Raw genomic sequence first — 27,458 nt, 5'->3', positions numbered from 1 at the left:
TATAGTGAACAACTAGCTTCAAATAGAAGCCGCATTCTGGGCAAGCTGAAATTTCCAAACTGTCTTCAAGGGTGAGCCCTCCATATAGTGTATTATAGTAGTCAATATTCAGTAATTTAACCGTGATTTTTGGAGGCAAATACTTCTAATACATTATATATTAACAATCTGGTTTCATTATTGCTTTTCTAAGATGGAATAGTGTCATCTTAACTTCCTCAGTCATTTGTCTTTCTTTCATCCGATATGCCTCTGCTTAATAGAATATAGGAATAGGAAAGCATTTCCCCCCATGAAATAAATATGTAAACACTGTAAATGTGGTTCAGTATAACCTGACATGAGTTGTTTAAATACAGTAGTCTGCACTTTTCTTGTTATTTTCCCATTCTGCCATGTGGCCGACTGATAACCAGCAGATTGTCTCTGACTATTTGTTGTTGTTTAGTCATTTAGTCGTGCCCAACTCTTCATGACCCCATGGACCAGAGCACGCCAGGCACTCCTGTCTTCCACTGCCTCCCGCAGTTTGGTCAAACTCATGCTGGTAGTTTCGCGAACACTATCCAACCATCTCGTCCTCTGTCGTCCCCTTCTCCTTGTGCCCCCCATCTTTCCCAACATCAGGGTCTTTTCCAGGGAGTCTTCTCTTCTCATGAGGTGGCCAAAGTATTGGAGCCTCAGCTTCAGGATCTGTCTCTGACTATTACCCTACTTGAACCATCACCCCTTGACTGAAATGCTCGGTTTTTGACATCGCAGCATAATATGCTCTGAGTTGCACCTTAAACCACTGCTCTTGCTTCTCCCAGTTTTGCTTTCTCTTTCTCTTTCTGCATGGGGGAGAACTAACCAGCTCTGCTTACTGAAGTGTGTTTGCTCAGCAAGAAGCCACTGGACTTCCAAACAGAAATTACTGGGGATTTTCCATTTAGGCTGCTTATTGCAGACTGAAAGCTCTTTAAGCATATATTGATAGTTGCTCAGTTTTATCAATACACCTTAAGACATCCCTAATGCTGTGAATGCTCCTTTTGGAGTCCCTGCAGCCCGTCAGTTCAATGATCTATTGCACTGCACATATTGGAATAGCAATGTCTCCATTGGGCCCCAGGATCCAGTTAATTGTCTTCTGTCACATGAGACACCCAGGGATGTTATCTCAACCATTTGGAACTTGGTGCAGGTCAATTGGTTGTGTTTTGCAAATGCTAAGATGGTCTGCTTACAGGTGCTGGTTTTAAGGATACCTTTGCACAATACTTGCATGATTAGTGATACAGTTCCCTTAACAAACAGTATTTTTCCAAAAGCAGGAACCCAAACTTCCAACACTTCTGTATTTTTCTGAGCTCCTATGTCAATGACCAAGTAGCATGATCCACTGTAAACATCCCATTAACCTAACATGTGACACCTATGGAGGGTTTTATTCACTTAGCTTGAAGCAACTCAACAAAGAGTATACCCTCTGCTTGGCAACCATATCACGATTTGATAAATACAAAGCTGTTCTTGTTCTCTCTCTCTCTTTAACAAAATGGCTAATTATACCCCTCCATTTCCATCTTACTGCTCCTAATTAGATTCTTCTTAAACAAACCAGCTCTTCCCTGGTGCCCCTCAAACGCATGAGAGGTGGTTATCATGCACTCCAATACCACTTGTTATCTTCCCTCATGTCAACCCTTTTGGCTCATTAATAGCTCTACTTTTGCTCTTGCCCGAATTCCCAGTCCACTCCTCCACATCTTTCAGTGACAGCGGAAATGTGTTTCCGAGGCAAAGGAGCCTCCCCCTCCACCACCCTATTGCTCCTTCTTATAATTATATGTATGCAGTTTCTCAGACGTGCCTAGGATGGTCCTGAACATTGGGTGGTGCCAATTTCAAGCATCAAGTTGGAGGCCAAGAGAGAGGGTTACAGGGTCTCTACCTCAAATAATGGAATCCATATAATCCATAAATTAATATCCGTAGCATTCTACCTGCATCAACGCCAAATATCTCTGCGCTTCTCAAATCCTAAATGATCCATTGGCATACTTCTTTGCGTGCTAATTTTAGCTAATAGCTATCTAGCTGGAAGAAATGAATTACCTTCAAGGTGTATGTTATGCCTCTCACACATTTGGCTTCCGACACGGTGGGCTGTTTAAGTCCAGCGTAACATGCAGTCACACTGTTTTTATTCCTCTTGCACGTCATGCCGTGTTCCCTGTGAAGATGCATTGACTTAGTTTCATTTTCACATTTTACCAGTGTGTGTAGAGCCTTGCATTTAAATAGTCTCATTTCCTTTTGATACAGTGACATCTTCTCAGGAGAGGCACCATCTGACTGTCCTGAAAATTTAGCGATGTCACAAGTCATAATGGAAAATCGAAAGCGCTGCGTTCTTGGGAGAGCTTGTTGGCTGGGCCTGCTGCTGTGTGCTGCTTTGTGGGAAATTGGGGGGGGGGCTTTCTGAATGATCAGTTTCTAATGCATTAAATGCACAGTTTTTGTTCTGAGTCCACCCAGGTTGCACTTCATTTTCAAAAAGATCGCTTTCCCCCAGAGTAACATGTGCTGTATTTTTGTACTTGGAGGAACAACACGGAGCTGTCTTCTGGTTACGAGTTTCATTGCTATAGTGATGGGCATGAGGAATGCAGTGATGGAGTGTCATGGGATCCTATTGAAAACATGCCCTCCAACATTTCTCTGATGGAAATAGGGATGTCCTAAATAATAATAATAATAATAATAATAATAATAATAATAATAATAATAGTAGTAGTAGTAGTATACCCCACCCATCTGACTGGGTTGTTCCAGCCCTCTGGATGGATTCCAACATATATAAAAAGAGAATGAAACATTAAACATTAAAAAAACTTCCCCATATAGGGCTGCCTCCAGCTGTCTTCTAAAGGCTGTATAGTTACTTATCTTTTTGGCCCAAGGGTTGCATAACTCCACACCCTCCATCATTTCTCTGATGAAAATAGGGATGTCCTAAGGAAAAGTGGGACATTCCAGGTTCAAATCAGAAACCAGGATGGCTTCTCTAAATCCAGGCTTGTCAGACTCAGCTCCCTCATTCTTGTGGCTCTTGTTTTGTGCTTTTTGATCTTGCCACCAGTTTGTATGTTCTCCTCTGATACTCCATTTCTCGGACAGCAAGAATAACAACAATAAATTCGAAACCTGAATCTTGGGAACAGAATGTGTTATACGAAACTGAAGTAGGTAAGCCTTCCTTTTGTGTACATTGATAGCAAAGCCTGGTACAGTCAATTTGGATTATTTGGTTACAGAATACTTAAAAGACTTATTTATGGATTCACGGTAGATTACTTAGGCACACCAAACTGCTTGTAGTCAACGCATGCTGGTTGTGGAGGGGGAGCAGGGAGACAGTATTCACTTAGCAGCCTTCTGTGCAATGTTTGGCATTGATTAAAATTGTCCAGTGTGGCAAGGGGAATCAAAGGAGAAATAAGCAAGGTAAAACAGACCTTGGGATGCAGTCAACAGAGAAAGCCTGAGTTTTACTCTGCTGGGTCCCAGAAAATGCCCAGATTTCAACAAAGGATTGCCTCCAGCTCCCTTGTATATGTATGTGGGATACATAGCTCTTGCAGTGCCCTACAGCATCTATAATGCCATGGAAACAGCAAGCACTTCCAAAACAGTAAATGTCAGCCCTCTAACAGCAAGCCATGAAGATTTAGGAGCTTTCACAAAGAAATTATAGTTCCCTGCCATCCTGTCTGCATTTTTTCAAAGTGAGCTATATCAAAATATGGATGTGAGGCTGGTGCACCCCCCCCCCCCCAAATGCTGGGCTAGTTCCATGGCTTTCAAATCACATCTCTGTAAACCTAGGAGCGTTGTGTTCTTAAAGCAGTCTGCACTATTTGAATTAAAAGCATTGGGGTTTTTTGTGGGGCTCTAGGAACCTGCTGTCTCCTCTGGAAGGCATACCCAATAGTTAATACCTTCTGGGCAGCTATAACCGGCCTGACACCTGCGGGTATAGGTTTATATATCAATTTTAATAAATAATAACAATAAATTAGTGCTATTATGGTAACACTGTACACATGGGTCCATCTTTATGCCTTCTCTCATTTTCCGAGTGTGACAAGTCTTCTGTTGTGCTGAAACCACATGTTGGTTGCCACATGACCCGCAGTAGCACAAGGGTGCTATTTTTTTGTATGTTGTTTTCATTAATATATGCATTTTTGCAAACTTTAGTATGTGGATTTTTCTACGTATTATTTGCCTGATAAACTGCAGTGCAAGATTTAAAGAAGTGTGAATCTTGAAGAATGGCTGTATTTTAGTTTATGCATTGTTTCAGAAAGCACGAATTACATAGGTTCGCCTTAAAATGCAAACTGAGTGGAATTGCTCCCTAATACCTAGTGAGAAGTAAATGTGTTTCATGTGTTCAGCCAGCGCATGCCTCTTTGCTTAGTTTTTCAAAATCAATTTACGTGCTTTTTGGAGCATGAGTGAATTTTTAAGCGCCTTAACTCTTTTCTTAAAGTGAAACCTTTTGATCCTAGATATATTGATAGATATCCCTTGAACTGCTTTCTAATCCACTGCTAAACTTGTTCCTCTCTCCATTTATTCATATTTGGCTGCTTGCAAGTATCTTGGTTTATTTGTATTGCCTTGCATGTTCCATACATACTGCGTGGCTTCCATGGCTAAGTCAGTGTTGGAAAAGGTGAGTGTTTAATGCTGCTTTTAACAAGATTTGATAGCTTAAGTCCCTGGTGGAATTATTTGACAAGCCCTACGTGGGTACGTTTTATTATCATTATTAATTGTTGCTGTGTGAGTCAGGATTGAAGAGTGGTAAGACAAACTCACCTGCCTGCCTTCATTCTCTTTGCTTTCAATCCTGCGCCTTTGATTAGCCTTCCTTTCAGCCATGTGCATTTTTGTCTAATATTAAAGGTTACAAAAAGCTAATTACTGTGCAGAGAAGGTTACTGGTACATTTTCTAAAATATAACTTGTGTGTCTGACCTTGCATGTACTTGTATCGTTCTCTGTTATTTTTCATGTCAGGATGGCAAACAAGAATGATAATAGGGAAAGCAGATGCCACCTAGATTGGCTGTTGTAAGTGATGTGGGAGACGTGAATAAAGATAGGGCACAGGCACTCTTTCTTAATTTCCCATCTGCATCTTTCTTCTACAAAGGGTTTCCTGTGTGATTAATATTACTGCATTGCTTTTGGAATGATAAACCAGGAAAATATATATCTACAAACCAGAGGTAGCACATCTGGTACACTCCACATGCTGTAGGCTACAAATCCCACAGTTCTTTCTTATGCTGGCTGGGGCCAATGGAAGACAAATTCCACACCTGGCAGGCATCACCTTAGCAGCTGCTCATGTTAAAACAGCTCAATGTTAAAGCATCTTACTTGTGTGCAGCAGGTCCCAGGTATAATCCCTGCCATCTCTAGGTAGGGCTGGGAATGTCCCCTGTCTGAAACCTAGAAAAGTGCTGCCAGTCAGTGCAAAGGTAAAAAGGTAAAGGACCCCTGGATGGTTAAGTCCAGCCAAAGGCGACTATGGGGTGCAGTGCTCATCTTGCTTTCAGGCTGAGAGAGCTGGCATTTGTCCACAGACAGCTTTCTGTGTCAAGTGGCCAGCATGACTAAACCACTTCTGGTGCAACGGAACACCATGACAGAAGCCAGAGCGCATGGCAATGCCGTTCACCTTCCTGCTGCAGCGATACCTATTTATCTACTTGCACTGGCATGCTTTTGAACTGCTAGGTTGCCAGGAGCTGGGAAAGAGCAATGGGAGCTCACCCCATTGCAGGGATTTGAATTGTCAACGGCAAGCCCAATAGGCTCAGTGGTTTAGACCACAGCGCCACCTGCATCAGTGTAGATAAAACCGAGCTATATGAACCCATTGTGTGACTCAGTATGGTATGTGTGTGTTCTTCTTCCCATTTAACATTTCCTTGATGTTTGACAGCCGCCTTAGCTGGCTGTACTTCTGAGTTGTGGGGGGCAGGGAACCCATGGAATGAGTTACCCCAGGATGGTTTTAAATGAAGTGTGGAAAGCCAAGGAGGGTAGCTACTCAGCACCCAAGATCAGTGCAGTCATTGGTTTTGCTTTTAAGGGTAATACTTCATTTTACCATTCAATAAAACGCTTCTCTGTTTGTTTATTTAAAACTATCACACACACACACACACACAGAGAGAGAGAGAGAGAGAGAGAGAGAGAGAGAGAGAGAGAGATCTGAGCACCTGGAAAGGCTGCAGAGTGCAGACCGCTAGAGATATACAGTGGTAACTCGGGTTAAGTACTTAATTTGTTCCGGAGGTCTGTTCTTAACCTGAAACTGTTCTTAACCTGAAGCACCACTTTAGCTAATGGGGCCTCCTGCTGCTGCCGCACCACCAGAGCCCGATTTCTGTTCTTATGCTGAAGCAAATTTCTTAACTTGAAGCACTATTTCTGGGTTAGCAGAGTCTGTAACCTGAAGCGTATGTAACCTGAGGTATCACTGTAGAATCATAGAGATGGAAGGGACTCTGAGGATCATCTAGTCCAACCCCCTGCAATGCAGGGATATGCAGCTGTCCCGTACGAGGATCGAACCTGCGACCTTGGTGCTACCAGCACCACACTCTAACCAACTGAGCTATCCAGCAGTAGAATAATAGAAAGGGCACTTTCAAACAACCCTTGGTAACTGTAAAAGTAAATTTACAATAAAGCATGCCCTACTGATTTTTTTTCTATCCCCTTTGATGATTTTCAATGCAATTTATTTCTGCATTAATTGATGCAGAATGGTTAAAGAAATGTAGAAATGGTTAAATGAGACTGGGATCTTGACGGATAAATGACCGGCCTGACCAAGTATAAGACAGTCCCTTGTGTTCACAAGAAAATGGTTTAACTTAATGATGAGCGGCAGTACTATGATGTCACTGGTACTAATCCCCACAAGGTGTGTAAGCCGATACATGTACTAACAATGATGCTATACTGTAATGCCATGTTCAGCATTTTCTATGCTGCTCAGGTGCGCATCCCTCAAGAGCATTTATGTTTTCCAGGAGCGCAGGGCCATAAGGTCTGGACCTGGAAATCCTACTGCTTCACAAGTGCTAACTTTGAGGGCTGGGGCTGCTCTCATTTCTTGCTCTCCTCTAATCTTGCAGGCCCTTGGATAATGAGAGGATGCTGGTGCAAGTCAAAAGAGAATGTTGCCCTTGGTCTTTAACAGCTCATTAAGGACAAATAGGCTTTTAGCTAATGAAAATCTAGCATTTGTATTAAAGGCTTCATAATGATATATAGTCAGAGGTGCTATACTATCCTGGGTAATTGGGAGTTTTATTTGTCTTTTTCTTCTGGGGGAGCATCGTGGACAATATTGGAGTTGTTCTAAACCAAAATAATTAATTGGGCTATAAAATGTAAGTACCCAGAGCTTTTGGGGATAGAGAAGCAGCTACTGCATGAACATTAATGCTTCTCTTAGTGCTGACCTGAGATATGACCAGGGCATTATGAATTGGCCAAATACACATTAAATAATGCATATGAAAAGAAGCACTCCACTGGGGGGGGGGAGGGGAGGGGAATGAAGTTATTTTCTCTTGTTAAGGAGAAGAAGGCACATAAAGGCAAAGGCCATGCTATTTCTGTGGGACAACTCTGGAACTGACACAGTCATAATGGATTTCATTCATACGATGTGATTCACCAGGATTGCAGGAGCCCTGTTACAAATGAACGGCAGAGTCCACTCCATTCACACAAGATAATCTTTGTAGCTTTAGCAGTTGGAGAAGTGGAGAAAATCACTGGAGGACATTTCATTGACTATAGCAGGGTCAGGCCATGAACTGTCTTAAGGAAGGTCCTCCAGATGTTGTGTGCAACAGACCCATCTTTGGTGTGGAAGAGGCATGAACAGTGAAAATGGTTGGCTGTGAAAACGCTTGCAAGGTATTGGATTTTTGCTTTCACAAAATGGTAAAGATGGAAATAACAATTCTTCCATTTTATTATTATTTTTAAATTCGTTTTAGAAGCCACACTGTCATAAAATAAATAAATAACAAGGCTGAATACAGCATATAAAATCAAAACCAACAAAGGCTTCCATAAAAGACACAATAAATAAATTCTGACCAGATTAGAAGGGAAATTAATGTTGCAAAGGCCTGTCCAAACAAGAAAGTCTTAAGATTCATCTGAATGGATCTGGTGAGGCAATGTATCACCAGAGGAAATTTAAGTCTTTTGGGGCTGAGTATAAAGAGGTACTCTTTTCTTAACACCAAGGGTATGTTAATATCATTCATCATAGTACCCCTCTCCTATGTAGCAGAAAAGCTATAGCTTAGTTACGACTAACAGTTAAGGTGATGCTCAGTTGTATAAGGAGTCTTGAAAGAAATTAGCAACAGTGGGTTATGCTAGAGATGTTTTAAACACCATAAAAAGCCACATATGAGGTCTTGGAAGCTTGGAATATGTTGTTTGCTTTGGAGCTCACAATTATGCAAAATCCTTTTCTCACCATTAGTGTGACATTCACAATCTGCCAGCACAAACCTCTAGTAGATTAAGCGAAATGGGTTTCTAAATTGTATGTTATTGACTTTTCAATTATGCAGGCAATGGTGGGAAAGCTACCGGAGGAGATATAGATTATAGGATCTCTGTCCCAAGGAAGATCTGCAAACAAAGAGAAGCAGAGCAGCCTGGGATCAGTCTGATGAATATTGATGGTGTGTTGACGAGGTGCAAGGTGATGTATAGATAAATAAGCAATGTCCGTGTGCCAAGGAACTGTTTGGTAGAGAGACAACAGTGGTATTAAAGAAGAAATCATCCTTGATGGCCATGGGAAGAGGGGAAAAATCTTTATGGTTATGGTATTTAGCCTCTGAATGAACACATTGAAATCATCATGTAGTACAATTACTGGAACTTAATTCGTTTCTTTGTTGTGTCATTCTTCACATGGGCAAGCCTATTTTCCTTTTGTAATTACATTTGCTCGAAAACAGACACCCGAGTATAAGCTGACACTGGGATGACAAATGGACACAAATGGACCAAAGCAAACAAAGTATAGATTTGTTAACCCTTCATTCTCCCCTCTGTCCACTAGCAGTACCTTGGAAAGGGCCAGGTAGGAGGATAGTGCTTTCATTCTGGCCGGTTGTTTGATAAACCAACTCTATTATTGCACTCCAGAGAATGCCAAGCTGAATTCCAATTAAATCAGGGGGACATTGTAACCAATGGGTCACAATCAATTATTGCATATGTATACCTTGAACACACTACCCTGAACAGTGAGATATTTCCCTTGGAGATACTGTTCTCACTATGCCCCTTATCTTATACAAGAACAATTCTCATATGGACTTGCTCCAAAAGTTTCTTATGAGACTTAAAGCTTATATTGACTAATTATTCCAGTAATTAATGCAGAACAGCATGTGAGCATAGGTAGGAATCATGGGCACCTTAAACTTAATACATTCATACCTTAAGACATGAAAGAATCTAGTCTGAGAGAGGAAATAAAGTGGGTGAGCATAGCATTACAATATGATATCTCTATAAAATAGAGAATGTAAAAGAACAATCATTTCTTACTTGTACCCCAGCTACTCTGGGTAGCTTCTAAGAAAATATTAAAAAGTCCCAGCTCCCTATAGAACAGTCTATGGTTGGACAGATGGATTTAGATCTGGACGCCAAAAGCAGGCTTGAGGTTTCTATGCCTGAAAACAGTAAGCTCTCTCCTTCTAAATCAGATGTTACGAACCCCAATACCCAGTGTCCTTGAGAGTGGTGGAGTTAAGGACTATGAGAAATCATTGGAACCCAATATGCTTCTGAACCCATGGAAAAAATTGATCTTAAATAGGATTTTGAATTTCACAGGAGTGTATGTGAAAGGGAGGGGCTTCATTATGTGGAAGGGGAAAATAAAAGAGGGTCTTTGGAAATAAGAGTTTGCAACTTTACTTCCAGATGTGTTCCAGGGCTGCCATCTTGCCTGCATTGCTAATTTTCATGTGCTATGGAGTAAAGATACACTAAAATTCAATACTAGCAATTAGCTGGTATAAATAGTGCTTTTAAAAAAAAAATGTTTAGGGGTACTCTCACTTTCCTACTCATATTGAAATACTGCCCCTCAATGAGGTCAAACTTAGATTCACAAAATGTTTAGGGGTATGCGTCCCCACAGAAAAAAGCACTGGGTATAAACAGAACTAGCACATTGACAAAAATTCCTCCCACCAATACAAGACCATACTAACCAGTTCTACTCTGGATCATGTAGCATCTAGCATTTTCCTATCTTCAGACAAGTCAATGAACAAGTAGGCTGACAAACTAGAAAGAAGCACTTGCCATAAAAAAGGTGGGAGGGGGAGAGAGAAAATCCAAAGTATGTTCCTAGGGAGAATGGTTTGCCCATGCTACCTGAGCTGCAGAATTAAAACGGAAAATATAATTAAGCGTTTAGACACAATAGGCATTGCATTTATGGGCAATTGCTAACCCAGCATACCTTTGGTTGTGTAATAAGGCCAGGTGGGTTTTATAGCCCACAGAGTACAGTAATCACTTTCAAATGAGCTGCCTGGAGAGTATTATTGCATGATGTGAAAAAGAAATTATGGATCAAAATAATAAAACAGTCAGATGTGAACACTAACTAGGGCCATATTATGGCCATGGATGAATATGAACAATGCAAGTTAATCAGATGGCATTGATAGAGGATAAACGAAGAGGGCATGTGATTAGGACATGTGTATAAGCTTTATTTCTAATTCAGACTCAGATTCCTCAAGCTGATTTGACCTCTTTATACTCAGCATTCAGTCAATGGTGATGACCAACTGTCCCACAACACTCAAAGGTATTTTGTAGAGCATTAGAAAAAGTTAAAATCCCCAAGTAGGGATATTTTTCCTGTAAGACCAATTGCAGTCGTTAACAGTCGTCAACAGGTTTACCACACCTATCAGCCATTCACCCATTCCCACCACCCTTCTGAGTAATACCCCTCCCCACCCTCTCACTATATATAAGGGTCTGGTGACTTCTGTTTCCGTGTACAGTGGTACCTCGGGTTACATACGCTTCAGGTTTCAGACTCTGCTAACCCAGAAATAGTGCTTCAGGTTAAGAACTTTGATTCAGGATGAGAACAGAAATTGTGCTCTGGTGGTGTGGCAGCAGCAGGAGGCCCCATTAGCTAAAGTGGTGCTTCAGGTTAAGACCAGTTTCAGGTTAAGTACGGACCTCCAGAACGAATTAAGTACTTAACCCGAGGTACCACTGTATCTGAAGAAGTGTGCATGAACACGAAAGCTCATACCAATAACAAACTTAGTTGGTCTTTTAGGTGCTACTGGAAGGATTTTTAAAATTTTTGTTTCCTCTGACTATAGATATCCTGCTCCCGACCTCCAAGAGGAGGGGAGCTTCCCACTGGGTCAAAGAGACAGTATAATATGCCTGCCTTCTTTCAGGCTGTGTAAGGCACACCTAAAATGTAGGGGGTATGATCCACAGTGGCAGGGGAATGGGGGCGACACCACAGTTGCCACTGTGCTGTAAGTTCACATGATATGGTAAGTCAAACTATGTATGCTGTATAGTAACTTGGATCCTCAATTGTCCTTTTTACTGTCACATTACCCTAAGCCAAGGTCTGACTATGGGTTGTATCCAATGCTCAGAGTAGACCCATTGGAGTTAATAAGCATAACTAATTTAGCATTAATTTCAATAGATCTTGTCTGAGTAGAGCTTAGCTGGATAGCTGTGATTCATGCATGCATTGGATTAGCTGACTCTTCCAGCTCTACAGTTCTATGATTCTAACCCTTAGTGTATTGTCCGAACCAGAGCCTCATGGCAAAGCAATGACCACAAGCTGTAGCCCAGATGTCTTCTTTGAATTTAAGCCACCTTCTTCTCATCTCTGCAACCTCTCCTTAGCTACTGTTGAAAAATCAGAGCGTGCTTTGCTAAACTAGTTTTGCAGACATCTCAAGGGATGTTTGGAACCAAGCACTTTACACTTTCATCCAGGCTTGCAAATAACTGTCCAGGGTTGTTGGAAGTGTAGAAATTGCTCCCCAGGTCAATGAGTTCTGGCTTAGACCCTCTGCGGGTCTCCAACAGGAATTTAGCCCATAAAAACAATAATACCAGGTTGAGTCAGACTCTGGCAGACATGCATGGTTTACTGAGTCAGCACTTTTCCTGCCAGAAACCTCTATCTTTTGTTCTGCAAGCAGCATTTTGTTAATCTTTTCATCCAGTTATTTGCAATAGCATCATAACATTGTAAAAGTTTAGCTGGACTCCCACCGGCAGGAGAGGAGAAGAGATTTGATCTGATCCTCCTCTCCTCCTACAGGCAGCAGTGCTGCCTTCCATGTTCTGCTGGAGGTTACCCCAATCCTCTAGAGCAAGTTTTTCAGGGGACACTGGAGACTGCAGGGAGACAGGGGGAAGCACTTGTTCGGAACTGACCATTCAGCAAGCACTGACTCTCATATCTAGGCACAAGATCTAGTCATTGGGAGAAGACAGGACATGCCTGAAATGGAGTAACTGAGAGCATCCCTAGGTATGAAAGAAGCATGATATTTTCTTAAGCAAACATACCATAACTTGTCTTTTTAAATATAACCCACAAAGTTACAACAAAGGCAAACTGTGCCCTATGCATTTTAGTCTGCTAATCCATGTCCAGCGTTTATTTTGTTGGTTTGCACTTTACACTTTACAGAACTCACCATTCCTTTCTGAAAAGGCAAGGGCTATACTGTTTGATACCGCATATTGTTTTTACAGTGATTCCATCCCACATCACGCTGAGGTGGGGGTGGGACCTGGTGGTCCGAGCGGACCCGAATTGTTGTTATTCCCAGAGGAAAGCTTCTTGGTTTTTAGGATATGTTCTTTTAAACATTTCTCAAGTTGGTTATAGACCATCTCCCAGAATTCTTTTATTATTCTACAAGACCACCATGAGTGATAAAATGTACCAATTGTTTCTTTACATTTCCAGCTTGGGTCACTTTTAGTTCTAAACATTTTAGCTGGTTTACTTGGCATCAAGTACCACCTGTGGATCATTTTTAAATGGTTCTCTTTTAAAGCATAACTAGCAGTGAATTTTAAAATTATTTTCCACAAATGTTCCAACAGGTTCAGATCAATATTATGACCCACATCTTGTGCCCATTTGATCATAGATGATTTCATGAGTTCTTCTTTAGTTTCCCAATCCTATACATTTTAGATAAATTTTAACTCCACATCTTAATATTTCTTTTTTGAATTATGATGGTTTTTCTGCAAATCCCAATTTCTTATCTACCTTAAATTTTGAATTGATTTGATGACAGTTTAGCCATGTTCTTTAATCTCTTCATTCCCCCCCCCCCATTTCTGGTTCTCCTTCTAAAAAGTCTAACAAATCATTATAGGTACCCCAGTTATCACTCATATTACTATTTTTCCTTGTCTCAGCTTCTGTTGAGGATAACCACCATGGTGTTTTGTTTTCTAATAAAATGTATTTTCCCACACCCTAATTAAGTTTTTTCTAATAACATGGTTGGCGAAGCTTTTACGTATTCCCACTTTGCCATACCAAATACAGGCATGCCAGCCTTGTTTGGCATCATAACCCTCCAAATCAAGCAACTGTGTGTTTTCTAGCAATATCCAGTCATTTATCCAACACAGGCAGGCAGCTTCAAAATACAGTACAATTCCAAATCTGGGAGTGCAAAACCTCCTCTGTCTTATATATCAATAAGAATCCTATGTTTTATCTTAGGTTTCTTTCCCCTCCTGATAAACTTAGACAGGTCTTTTCTCCAATCTTTTAGGCATTGTGTATCATTAAGGATTGGGATTGTTTGGACTAAAAATAGCATTTTTGGGAGAATATTCACTTTTATCACTGAGATTCTCCCCATTAATGATAATTGCATTCTGCCCCATCCTGACATGACAGAAGTACTGTTTCGGGGGGACAGGATGTTGGCAGGTGTGGAGGACTCTCTGGTCCTGAACGGGGTAACTGTGCCCCTGAAGGATCAGGTGTGCAGCCTGGGAGTCATTCGAGACTCACAGCTGTCCATGGAGGCACAGGTCAATTCTGTGTCCAGGGCAGCTGTTTATCAGCTCCATCTCGTATGCAGGCTGAGACCCTACCTGCCTGCAGACTGTCACGCCAGAGAGGTTCATGCTCTGGTTATCTCTTGCTTGGACTACTGCAATGCGCTCTATGTGGGGCTACCTTTGAAGGTGACCTGGAAACCACAACTAATTTAGAATGCGGCAGCTAGACTGGTGACTGGGAGCAGCTGTTGAGACCACATAACACCGATCTTGAAAGACCTATACTGGCTCCCAGTACGTTTCCAAGCACAATTCAAAGTGTTGGTGCTGACCTTTAAAGCCGTAAACGGCCTTGGTCCAGTATACCTGAAGGAGCGTCTCCACCCCCATCGTTCTGCCCGGACACTGAGGTCCCGTGCCAAGGGCCTTCTGGCAGTTCTGGTCTGCTGCGAAGGGAATGGAGGCACGCTCCAAGTTGTCTGATTAAAAGATGACATGTTCCGGGCTGCCAGGGCTTTGGGGGTGAGTTCAAGGGCTAGGCATCCCCACAAAAAAACTCCCCATGGAAGAGTGGGGACTCCAGCTAGATGGGTGGGGTATAAATAATAAATTATTATTATTTATTATTATTATATATCAATATCTTTATTCCCCTCACATTTTCACATAGTTATATTTATAGATGTTATGATTGTTTGTTGATACCCACACTCCTAAATCACCCTTTTCTCTATTTTCCAGCCAGTAAAGTCCCCTAATTTCATTTTAACTTGGTTATCTATGTTTTTAACTAACATTTTGGTTTTATCTTTATTTATTTTAAAACCTGCCAATTTTCCAAATTCATTTATTTCCTTTAATAATTCTAGTATACCTTCTAAAGGTTGTTCCATGGTTAAGACAATACCATCTGCAAAAGCTTTTGTTTTATAATGTTGTTTGACCACTTTGAGGGTATGCTATAGCATATGAGCTATTGATATGGTCAAGCACCATGTTTCAAGTACCATCCAAAATGATCATGTAGTATCGACAAGAGGCGATGCTCTGTGCTGTGACAGTGAAAGTAAATCCACGCTTTCAGTGATGTAGTTGAAGGTTCAAAATCAGCACCGCGGACACATACCTACCTTTCCCCACTGAATCTGAACAAGACTTGCCCCGTGTTTCATTTTGCCTACTGCATAGCCTCATAGTTTCCTCCTGTAAGCCCCAACCGCCTTAATCTGTTCCATAATTTATAAGGCAGCTGACCTTAGCATCAGCCAAGCTATTGAGCAAACACTGGAGAGTATTAAACTCCGTTTAGCCAGTGTTCTTGCAGAAGCCCTTGGAGTACATGAATACTGTTCAACACTCAAGTGGCTATCTGGGGACTGTTGCACTTGTCTTGCTAAAAACCATCCCATTGTCTTGCAAGGCTGACAGATTCATTCGTTACAGTTCCAAGAAAAGAGAAAGAGAGAGAGGGAGGGAGGGAGAGAGATTGACCAATTGCCTCCTTTTCCACATCTACGGTTAAAGAGATAATGCAGATGTACCTAGCCCCTGTTTAAGTACTCTGTTACTAAGGAAACAAACTTGTCAAGCATGAGCCATGTGGGAATAATGGTGATTTATTTAGAAAAGGGAAGGTTTGTCATTTTGAGCTCACTACTACAAAATTGCTTTTTGATTACCTTCAAGCTTATTGCATTGTCTTGTCACAATAAACTATGGAAACAAGTGGAAAGGTTAATAATTGTGGGATCTGTCCTTGTCAATTTCTTCTGAGGAAGGTCACCCAGCAGGCTCATGCCCCTGGTAGAACATGCTGGGAAAATACAAAAGGTCCAAAATAGGAAGCTAGCACATCATCACTATTATTACTATTGTCTGTGAAATGACATGACCCATCAACAATGTGTGTGTGTGTGTGGGGGGGCTTACACCTGGATTTTCCAGATTCCTTCCATATGTCTTCTCCCCATCCCCTCCACACACAGTGGCATGAAATGGAATATTATTTAACGGAATTCTGGGCCAAAATGACAGGGCACTGTCCATCTCTCTCAATAAAGCATTTCTGTTGTTTGTAAAAATATACACATTTGAACATAATGCTAAACCATGGCTTAGCATTTTGTGGTTTACCTGCAGCAAGCCTTGGGCTTCCATGCTCCTTCCTTCACAAGGCATTGGAAGCATCTGCTTCTGCCTTACATTAGCCTCAGTTCAGTGTTATATCTAAACCCTAAACTGTGGTTAGTTTTGCCTATGTTTTCTTGAAGCAAGTCAGCTTCATAACCCATGGTTTGCAGTTAGTTGGTTTTAAAAAAACTATGGTTAAGTTTATCAAGGTGCAAACTTTACAACAAGCTGTGATTAATCTAAAACATAAGTGAACATGTAGTGCGAGAGGAGGAGGGGAGAAATAGTGAAGCCTGTGACTTACGGTAGCTCATCCTTAAATTATGGTTTATGGCTTTAAAGGTTAATAACATCAGCACCTTAGATTGGGCCTGGAAACAGATAGGTAGGTAATGTAACAGTTGTGGCTTCTCCCAAAGAACCTCATGAACTATAATTACCGTATTTTTCGCTCTATAACACGCACCCGACCATAACACGCACATAGTTTTTAGAGGAGGAAAATCCGTAGGTATGCCACCCGTAGGCATTCCCTCCATAACACGCACAGTCATTTCCCCTTACTTTCTAGGAGGAAAAAAGTGAGTGTTATGGTGCAAAAAATACGGTAGTTAAGGATGCTGTGAGTTGTTAGGATACTGCTATTCCCCTCATAGAGCTCACAGAGTTCCATCGGAAGAAAAGGGATTGATAGTTAAGCCATTTTGAGGGGAATAGGAGGTCTCTTAAAAACTCTCAGCACCCTTGACAAACCACAGTTGCCAGATTCCTTGGGGTGAGCCTATGTCTGTTTAAAGTGATATGATACTGCTTTAAATGTAGGGCCAGCTCATCCCATTTTGCTACTTGAGGCAAAACGGGAAGTACTGCCCTGCCACTGCCACCCTGCACTTTGCTGCCTGCCCCGCTGCCTGTGCTACCAGCAGAGAAGTGACACAGTCATCGGTACTGATTTCTCTTGAGATCTCTCACACACTCCATGAGACCTTGTGAGATTTCGGTGAGATTTCACTTGAAGTCAGTGCTTGTGCCAGTGCCACTCCTCCACCAATGGCAGAGGTGGTGCCCATGGGGGCATCGCCTCAGAGGCTTTCAGTGCCCGAGGCAGCTGCTTCAGCTTGCCTCATGGGTGGGCCGGGTCTGCTTAAATTTATAGTGCAGATGCGGCCATAGTTCTGCAGGTTTCACTATAGTGCACTGACTTGCCAGCAAAAACTTGGAGTGTAAAGATCTGTAGCAGGTAGACTTTTTGCTGGCTTGTTTTAACAAACATTTGATAAATAAACAACTTGGATATATTCACCTTCTACCCAGGGGGCCAGGGAAATCAATGAACAAATTTAAGATTGACATAATTTAGTTGTATTTGAAAATCATTTTTATTTTAATCATTTTTGTGAGGCATTTCCCAAAATTATGGGATTTGTTTTATGTGACTTACGTAGGAGTGCGTGAGAAACATTTCCCCTACTGTGCACCTTGAGTGGGCGCTGCTCTGTTCATTTGGTCTGTCAGCGTCTAAGGCATGTTTTCTGGTTATTCTTCAAAATGGTCATGTGGAGTCAGATTATCTTTTTAAAAGGTTCCCTGCAGTCCCAGCATGCTTAGATCCACTGAAAACCTTTGCATGGCTAGTACATTGAAAACTGCTGACTCTGGGAGAAAAATGACTCCTAACGGTCTACCAGGCAATGGTAGTTAATTTACATCCTGCTTCTCAGAAGAAAATGCATTTTTTTAAATGTTTGGATTGTTCTTGTACATTTTCCTTGAGAATTCTTGCACATTGACTTTTAAAAAATCACTTTTTTTTTTAGCTTGGTTGCTCGCAAAATGGCTACCTCATACTTGGTAATGGTTAATTGGTCTTTGCCCTGCAGAAAGCAAAGACTATTGGGTATTGCATCACTGTCTCATAGCAAAGGTTATAAAAAGGGCTTCCTTCAGACTACAAACTGATAAGTCAAAAATAATTTGGTAGACAACCTCTTTTCATATTTGCGGGATTTACATTAGTGTCATGGTGTTAATATTGTTCTCAGTGTGTGTGTGTGTGTGTGTGTGTGTGTGTGTGTGTGTGTAATATCTGTTTATGTAACAAGAAGACCAGTCTCTTAACCTAGATATCTGTCCACATTAAAGCATATTCTGTCATCGACTGTCAAACAGCCTGTGAATATATTTTTAAAAGGCTTAAATGAATCTCAGGAGAAAAGGAAGCCCTAAAGCTAGACTTGATAATCCAGAGGATTCTTCCAACCATCTGCTGCCTAGCCTTGAAGGACACTATCAGGCTAATGGCTTCTCCCTTCCCACCCAGCATCATATTTATGGCAACTGTGATGTGTTAACTATTTTTAAACTTAGAAGTTCTGCTTTTACCTTAAGCAGTCATTAAAAAAATTGCATTCACTTGGCTGTCTTGACTTTGTGTCTGTGTGCTTATCTCAGAGTTCCCTGTTCATATTTCATTTTGGAAGCAAGAAATCAGCCAAATATATGTGGCTAGAAGGGCTCATCCTGAGTACAATATGTCTGAAATCTGCAGAGCCAGAATATTTGGTAAGACAAGAATCTTACATTTTATGTCTAAACCATTTTTTTCCTGATGGTCTAAAGATATTTAGCCATTTCTTCCTCAAATTTAATCATGATCACTCAATTTCTCTGCAAACATATGAAACTGTTTTACATAGATAATTGGTTACTCTCATTGTAATTCAGGGGTCATGGCGATAGCTTCTGTGGGTGCCAGTGTGCACAGTAGCAGGGGCAGATTTCGGTCTTTCAAATTTCAGCAGCATCCTATGTAAGTCCAAAATTTGGCACCCTCCACTCTGCTCAATTCATGATGGTATAGTTGGATGCCATGCAGCACCCTAAGCATGGCACCGAGTGCAGCAGAAACAGTTGTGCTGCCCTAAATCCTGCATTGTAAGTACCTCCTGCATTGTAAGAAAAACACTGGGGCCTTATTTGAATAGTAAAACGTCTGGCATCTGGTGGGCGGGGCTTTTGTGTTGTGCTCTGGAATCAGCCCCTCCCTTTGGGTGTTCAGTTAGAGAGGCCAACTGTCATTCTTGCCTCATGATGTTGTTTTAGTTTCTCTCAGACAGTATGATACTGTGTTACAATTTGTATTGTTAAAGCTTTGTTTGACATGGGCTTACTTTGCTGAAAGAAAAGAAACTCTGCTGAAGAATGGTGGAATATCCTAAACTGGGTGAGGGATGGGATATTCCCAGTCTGACAGGAGGATTGATTTTTTTTTTTTAAATCACCCCACCCTCCACAACATGCATTGACCATGATAGGTAAATATTCCCTCAAAAATCCACAATGCATGAGAGAGACTCCTATCTTTTCCTGCCCAGTTCCTGTTTGCACTGGCTCAGCTACCTTTACGCTAAACATACCCCTTAAACATTTTCTCATATTGTTGGATACAAGCATTGGACCCCCACCCTCTCAGCTGTGGATGAGTGTGGTGGTGTAGTTACCTCTCCCCACCCTTGATTAGGTAGCTGATGGTGGGGGAGGGGGGCATGTCTGGACTATTTTGGAACCTTGTCTCTTTTTTGGGCTCTTTTGCTTGTGGCAGCCATTTTGTGCTGTGGCACACCCCACAACAGCTATGTTGTATTATAGCATGTGGCCCACCCACATGGCTGCCATTTTGTGACTGGCAGCCAGCGCAGTTGTTTAAATGTGTCCACTGGCACAAAAAATTGGCAACTTTTGGAGTGGCTCAAAATTGCTGACTTTTGTGACCACCTAGGAACTTAAGCGCACAAGTCTGTATCATATGAGGTAAAACCATTCACAGAAGCAGCTCTGAATTAGGCTCTGCTAATGAATGCACAGTATGTTTAGGAAGTGGCTGAAGTCCCTCTTTGCTGCTGTCAATCAGCGTTAAGTGCCCTTTCATGCTCTCTTGTTGAGTTCTGCAAGGTGGGGCAAGAAAAAAATATTTCCTCACTTGTATCTGTCTTTAATCTCTTCCCTGCAGGGACTGCTTGCCTGATGTTTAAGCAGAAAATGAATAATACAAAGATAAGAAGATGCAGCATAAATTACTAATGGCAAATTAACAGCACATCCCCAGGACAACAGCAGTGGCAAGAACATGGACGACACCTGTTATGCTCCACGTTTAAGAGCACTTCGATGGAATTATTTATCAGCATAAGTAATTTCCATTAACTTTAACTGAATAAAAATGCAGAGAACACATTAATCACAGTATATTAAGTATTTCATTCAAATTAGCCCTAATTGCCAATCTTATTTGATGCACTAAATTTAGGTTGCTTAATACTTATTGTAATGAATATTTTAACCCAATTGTATTGCAGCATCCATGGCGGTATACTGTCATTACTGGAGCCACATATTTGGAACTAATGGGTTTATGCAGTAATAAAAGCAATGGCAGACAGTATGGCTTTGTTTGTGATGGGGTGGTAACCACTTAAGAGTTCCAGGGGACTCTAGGTCATGTTGAGCTGCTGTTTTTTAAATAGTACATAGTATAGCATTAAGTAGCATCTTGTGTGTGGTTATAACGGGCAGTTGATTATTTCAAATTAAAAGCACTGACCATGCTGTGCACATGTATTTGGCTATGTCTGCTGCTTATATTGTTCATTTCCTACACTACCATAAATGAAATTATGCCAAGACATCTAGGACAAAGCAACTGCAGCACTGCAGTTGTCGTATCCTGGACGTCTTGGCATTTATTGATGCATAGAAAATTAACAATATAAGCAGCAGCCATAGTACTGCCAAGGTGCAGTAGACTGCCAAATGAGTAGTGCTAGTATTGCCAAGCATGGTGGCATTAGAGACTGATTTCTTATTTCCTGTACCAATGTGACTGCTGCTCAGAGGAAAGAACTGCAGCAGACAGTTCAGGAGAGTATGTTCTGGACCTGGCAGTCAGGTGATACCAGGCAGCCAGTCCTGTCTGCAATAAATTCAGCAGACCTACTGCTTTCTTTTTAGTTTGTCTGAACAACATTGGTCATGGAGGACAACAGCCTATCCCTGTGTCACCCACCCATCCATGGCCACTACACTTCTTTGTTTTTAGCTCTAAGCTTTAACTGGCTTAAAAGTATCTCACTTATATATGGTGTGCAAGTCTTCATTGGGGAGAGAATTGGAACAGAATTCCTAATAGAAAACTCTTAGTATCTTTTCCAAACTACAGTATCTGTTTCAAACTACAGTTTCCACACCTGTGATAGAGGGGCGGTAGATGAAAAGTGAGATTTTTTTTAAGCTTACCATTTATTTATTTTATGAAAGTGAGGTATGGATATTTTCATGTCTAAGAGTTTTCTGTGGTATGATTGCATATTTACACCTCACTTCACTTACTGTACTATTTTATTGACTCATTTTAGATCTAGGATCGTTGAATTACGATATAGCTTTATATAAATTTACATATATTTTATCAGCTTTGTTAAATTTTAATTTATAATAAACTTTATTATACAGATGAGGGGGTGGAGACTTGCTGGGAAGCTAATACTGGCTTTCTGGCACATTTAATTCTAAAACAAAACAGACATTCACATGCGGTTCTATTAATACTTGTCAGGAACAGAAATGTGCAAAGCAATTCTGAGCGGAAAACATTTTCTTTGCTGTTCTAGTGGAAATGCATCTTAGCAAACTTTCTGTACAATAAGTGGCTACCGTAAAGACATCTCGATAGCTTTGGCAATTTCAGTGTCTTGTTGGTATGCACTAGGGGAGCCATCTGAGAAAAGGACCTTCTTTGCACCCTGTTGAGGCTGGGAACACTGCAATCTGGAAGTCAGACTGGAGTGCATGGGAGCAGCAATCTGCTCATTTTGAGAATGTTGTCATGAGAACACTGCTGCTCCTCCTCCACTTCTGAGTGCCTTAACAGAGTGCTGAGCATTTCAGTTGGCTTCCTCTCATTAAATGATCTTAAACTGTAGCTGTTACATATGTAAGGTTCTATACTTAGGCAGGAAGAACCAGCTGCCCAAATTTAAGTTGGGCTTGCCAGAAAAAGATCTAAGAGTCTTCATAGACCACAAGGTTACCATTGTGATGCAGCAGGGAAAAACCCCCTAATGCTAGGTTGCATCAACAGAAGTATAGCGTCCTGATCAAGGGAAGTAATAGTCTCACTCTATTCTGCCTTGGTCAGACCACACCTGGAGTACTATGTCTAGCTCTGGGCACTACTATTTAAGAATGATATTGACAAGCTAGAATGTGTGCAGAGAAAGGCAACCAACATGATTTGGAAAACAAGTTTGATGAGGAACGGTTAAGGATGTTGGCTAAGTGTAGCCAGGAAAAGAGGAGACAGAGAGGAGATATGATAGCCACCTCCAAATATCTAAAAAGCTGCCACATGGCAGATGGAGCAAGCTTGTTTTCTCCTGCTCCACAGGGTAGGACCCAAACCAAGGGAATTATGTTACAAGAAAGGATATTCATAATTATTGTTGTTGTTGTTTTATTTATACTCTGCCTATCTGGATGGGTTTCCCCAGCCGCTGTGGGCAGCTTCTGGCAGAATATAAAAACATAATAAAACTAAACATCAGGAAGAACTTTCTGACAATAAGAGCTGTTCAACAGTGTTGTTCACAGGTTGGATGGCTGTCTGTCTTGGATACCTTAGTTGAGAATCCTGCATTGTAGGTTGGGCTCCCTTCCAGCTCTACAATTCTATGATTCTGTCAGATGCTTTTCTGCAGCACTCATCTCCATCTCATGTTTTTATTGGTATGTTTGAGTTCTAAACCATTTCCTCTACGGAAGGCTCTCTCCAGGGATATTTTTTCAGTGCTAGGTGAAGACATTTTGTAGTTTAATTGTCTCATATTGTGCTTTGCTTTGAATTATTTTGTTTTTTGCACGTTATAGTTTATAAGTTGCTTTGAGATGCTAATGCAAAACGACTAATAAGTTAAATAAATAATAGTAACAACCTGCAAATAGTTAAAATGAACAAATTTTCTTGAACCATACTTGTGTAAAGCAACACAGCAATTGCCCACAAAGAACTAAATGCATAAGTACTTGGTTTTAACATATGAACAATGCAGATTTCTGAATCCAAAGAAAAAAATAGACTATTGCTGTTTGCAAACTTTGTAGTCAGCCAGTTCAAACTTCTATTCAGTCCACCAATGTGCTGGGTACTTCAGAGCAAACCACTTCAGTCCCAAAAGCAGTCAACCAACCACAGAAAATAGATATGGTACATGGCATCATATCGACATTTAGAACCTGACAAAGGTTTCACTGTGGAACCTCCTACCAGCTTTCCCTCACTCATGTTTTATTCAGGTAACTTTGGGAATGGAAAGAAGCAAGTCCGGAGGCTGATCCACACCAGGCCTAATTTAGGGGCTGGATTATTTCTTCAGCTACATAAGATGGCTTCCCTGATTTGATATTAATTCCCTTAATTATTTCTGATAGCAACTGGGAAACAAGGTGGTGTGGTGTGGGTGTTGCCTTTCACTACAGAAAACACTTTAAGGTCTCAGGCTTAATGATGAGCAGATTAAAATATACAGAAAGTTAAGACAGATGGCTATGGGGTGAGGAGTACAGCAACACACAAACAAAAACACAATAGCTCTTGGATGCATTTAAATGCCATTCTTTTCTTTCGTATACCTTCTTATTTTCTGCAGTATAAGCCTGGACATTACTTCTACTGCCTATTACCAGACAACCCTTTGTTTTAAAGGAATGCCCCCCTTTCCTAAACATTACGGCTCCATAGAAGTAATGGATAGCCTTTATTATTGAACAAACCAACTCCTCAGCACTACATCAAGCAGAGGCTGAAGCTCCAGGGTTATACTTTGCAGTGGCCCTTATATCTGGGGATGTCGATCTGACAATCCTTCTTCATCTTTTGAAGTGGTTGCCTGTAAAGGGGCTATTGTATGGCTGTGGTTGAGCTTATAACTTGGATATATCCAACAAAGCCATCTAATTCTGAGAATAGAGAGGATTGATGGTTACAGTAAACAGTATAAAAGCTTTTGGAAATCCAAGGAGTTCTGGCTTGTGCACCTCATAACAAGATATAGCATTGCTGGACAGCTTCTTCATCATAATAACAGAAGCAAGGTAATGACCATCACCCCAGTCCTGATAACTGACCCACTAAGGAATATATGGTTCTGTGTACACACAGCATCTTTACACCCTATTTATCATTTGAATATGTTATGTTGCCGAATCTTGTAGCTGTAATTGCAAACTATGAGGCAATGCATGATTATATTTTCTAATTTCACTCCCTGCCTTATCTCATTAATGCAAGCCTGAGGGAGAACATGCTCACTTCATCCTCCAGAGCCGTTAAATGTCCACTCTAGTTTTTGCTGTCATCAGGTGGTTCAAAGGAGCCAAATGTATACATCCCTCCTTTTCCAGGTCTCTAGCCCGAGGGAATGGAAAGGGTAGTAAGGCAGCCGCTGGCCAGATGGGGTAGTCAGTTGCTTCAACAGATGGTCTCCCAATCTATTTTCTGACAAAGCTACTGTTGATCACACTCCTATGAATTCAGTCCAGGAGGTCAAGAAACTAAGTTGCTATGGAAATTTCCCTTGCATAATTGCAAGTTGAAAACAGTTAGAATTCATGAGGCAATGCAACTCCATACTCGTCTCATTAAACAGGTGTTGCATGTTTCATACTAAGCAGATGCCATGTTACAAACACTAAAAACCAGCCTCTGGGTCAAGAAAGCATCTTAATTCAAGACATGATTTAAGGGCATTTCTAGGTTTCCTTGTCCTCAGTGGAATCTGAACATTCCGTGAAAGTTAACCTCCTATCTAAAAGGCTGTCCTGACAAACATCCAAACTTCTCCCTCATTGCAAGGAAACACATCCTTCATAGCTACATTCATTTTGTAGAACTACCTTGCATACTAACTACCCAGACAGATCTGCTTATTCTCTGAACGTATAGGGGAGGGCTGTAGTTCAGTGGTAGAGCATCTGAGCTGCATACAGAAGGACTCAAGTTCCATCCTCAGCATTTCAAAAAAAACTGGAAACGTCTCCTGTCTGAAGTCCTTAGAGCTGCAGCCAGTCAGTATACACAATATGCAGCTAGATGGACCAATGATCTGACTCAGTATGAGGCAGCATTTTATGATCCCGCCATCACATTTCTCCTGGTTGTTGACAAGAGGCATTCTTATCCTCTAGAAATCTGAGGGCATCTGACAGTGCAGAAAATTTGAAGAACCTTTGAAGAACCTTGGTCTGCAGCCCACCCTGAACCTTTGGCTCTCAAGTCACTGCAAATATCTGAGATCTTGCCCACTTTGAAACTTTGCCCACTTCATTGCACTTGGGCTCCCATTGCAGCCTGCCGGAACCCTAATGCCCCTTCCCCTCCTTGTATGCAATGGTAACACTCCTTGCCTCCATCTCTCCGCAGAGCAAGTCATGTCAAGCTGTTGGTTTAGAACCCAATGATTGCTGGGCAGAGTTGAGAAAGCCTCCAGAGCGATGCCTCCAGGAGCTACTGCCAGTCAGTGTAGGCCAGGGATGGGAAACATGTGGCCTCCAAGATGTTGTTGGACTGCAACTTGCATGATCCCTAGCAACTGGCCTTGCAGGTGGAGGGCGATGAGAGCTGTAGTCCAACAACAACTGGAGGATCACAGGTTTCCCCATCCCTGGTGGTAGACAATGGTGACCTAGATGCTCTAATAGACCAGTGCTCTAATTCAGCTTCACGAGTGCTCAGGGCTTATCCTCACCTTTTGCCCCACTCTTTCAAGGCCCACAGGTCCACACTTTAAAGCTCTGTTTCTGAGTGCACCCCACTTTTTCCGCTCTGTAGTTTCTCCTGCAAATCAAAGCAAACGGCACTTCGGGTTTTGTGTGGATTACCGTTTGCTCCGACAGAAAGCACAGAGGAAAGGTAAGCGTGGCCTCCCTCAGTCTGTGATTTGGTAGACTTGCAGGTACCACATGTTTTGACACACATTTGTCTTAGTTACATTTTGTACCTTTAAAATGTTAGGCATTCCCCCTGAAAAAACATAATGGGTGAAGTTGAGTATCCCTTACAGAGCAGGAGGTGAGAGAAAGTCACTGAAAAAGTTCTTTTGGACTGCAGATTCAGGAAATAATAGCTCTTACTTTAGGTGCACTGTAAAACCTCCATATCTTATTACAGTGCAGTCAAGAGCTGAGCACTGTGTACCTTTGGTGGAGGTATGCCTACGTTTTCCTGTTAAAAAGTTGTGCTGTCAGGGAAATGGGGAGACATTTCACAGTGACTTAAATTTATCTCTCCAGCCCTTTTAGCCTGTAAAAATTGTTATCTAAAGATTTGTGGTGATTTATTGAAAAATAAAAATCTACCTCAGTGAAGCTAGCTTTCTTAAATTTCTTACGTGTTATTTCATAATCTGGATGGCATCTTTTCAATATCTTTATGGTAGCAGAGCACTAAGTCCAGCACACCAAATAAAAAGGGAACACAATGTCTCAGAAATAAATCTAATTAAATTTATATAGAGGAATGCAAGGCATTTTATTTACACCAATATTAACAGGAGACCAAACAAAGAGCTTTTTCCTCCCTCCTGTGGTACTATACTCTTAAAGCTGTCATCCAGAAGCATCTTCTGTACTAAATGTTATGTAGCCATCCATTTTATACAGCTCTTTCCCTTGCTAAGCCTCACTAAGTGTAGGAAGCTAATGTCGAATGTAGTGATGTTAGGACTACCTTGCTCTACAAATCAGCATGATAGACCATCATTCATTTGTATCAGAGTGAACTTTAAAATAACAAACCATGACATTTTGGGCATAAATCTACCAGCAGATAAATATGTCCACTACTTCCCTTTGTGGATCAGGTGGTTTTCGGATTGACCTTAGCCTGTCCTGGGCCCCTAAAAGTCTGTATGAAAGAGAGTGAACTGTGTGATTCCCCCCCCCCCCATCAGTATGATGCTCACTTCTCCAGGGATGATGCTCAATGCAATGTATACATTATCAACTAAATATGCTTTAAGAGAAACAGCTATAACCCAGGAGGTCACCTCGGTAGTGCGACTTGTCTGGAGAAGTTATTACTGATCTGT

At 41.4% G+C, this 27,458-nt stretch overlaps 2 long non-coding RNA genes across 3 annotated transcripts in view; both read right to left on the bottom strand.

Moving 5' to 3' along the window:
• Nucleotides 1-27,111, bottom strand: part of LOC310710045 — a 98,490-nt gene extending 71,379 nt beyond the window's left edge. Inside the window, exon 1 of the long non-coding RNA XR_014527756.1 lies at nt 27,098-27,111. This is a non-coding gene — a long non-coding RNA (uncharacterized lncRNA). The remainder of the gene's footprint in view (nt 1-27,097) is intronic.
• On the bottom strand, nt 3,085-18,838 carry LOC310710047. Of its 2 annotated transcripts, none has more exons than XR_014527758.1 (3): nt 18,734-18,838; nt 4,876-4,950; nt 3,085-3,192 (listed from the first exon to the last, which is right to left on the bottom strand). It is a non-coding gene; the product is annotated as an uncharacterized lncRNA (long non-coding RNA). The 2 variants fall into 2 exon arrangements; XR_014527759.1 differs by having other exon boundaries at nt 3,101-3,198.
• Nucleotides 27,112-27,458: the final 347 nt, after the last annotated feature.

The sequence above is a fragment of the Podarcis liolepis genome (assembly GCF_965112155.1).
Source record: "Podarcis liolepis genome assembly, chromosome: 6".
NCBI lineage: Eukaryota > Metazoa > Chordata > Lepidosauria > Squamata > Lacertidae > Podarcis > Podarcis liolepis.
This window is presented reverse-complemented; position numbering and strand designations above follow the sequence as displayed.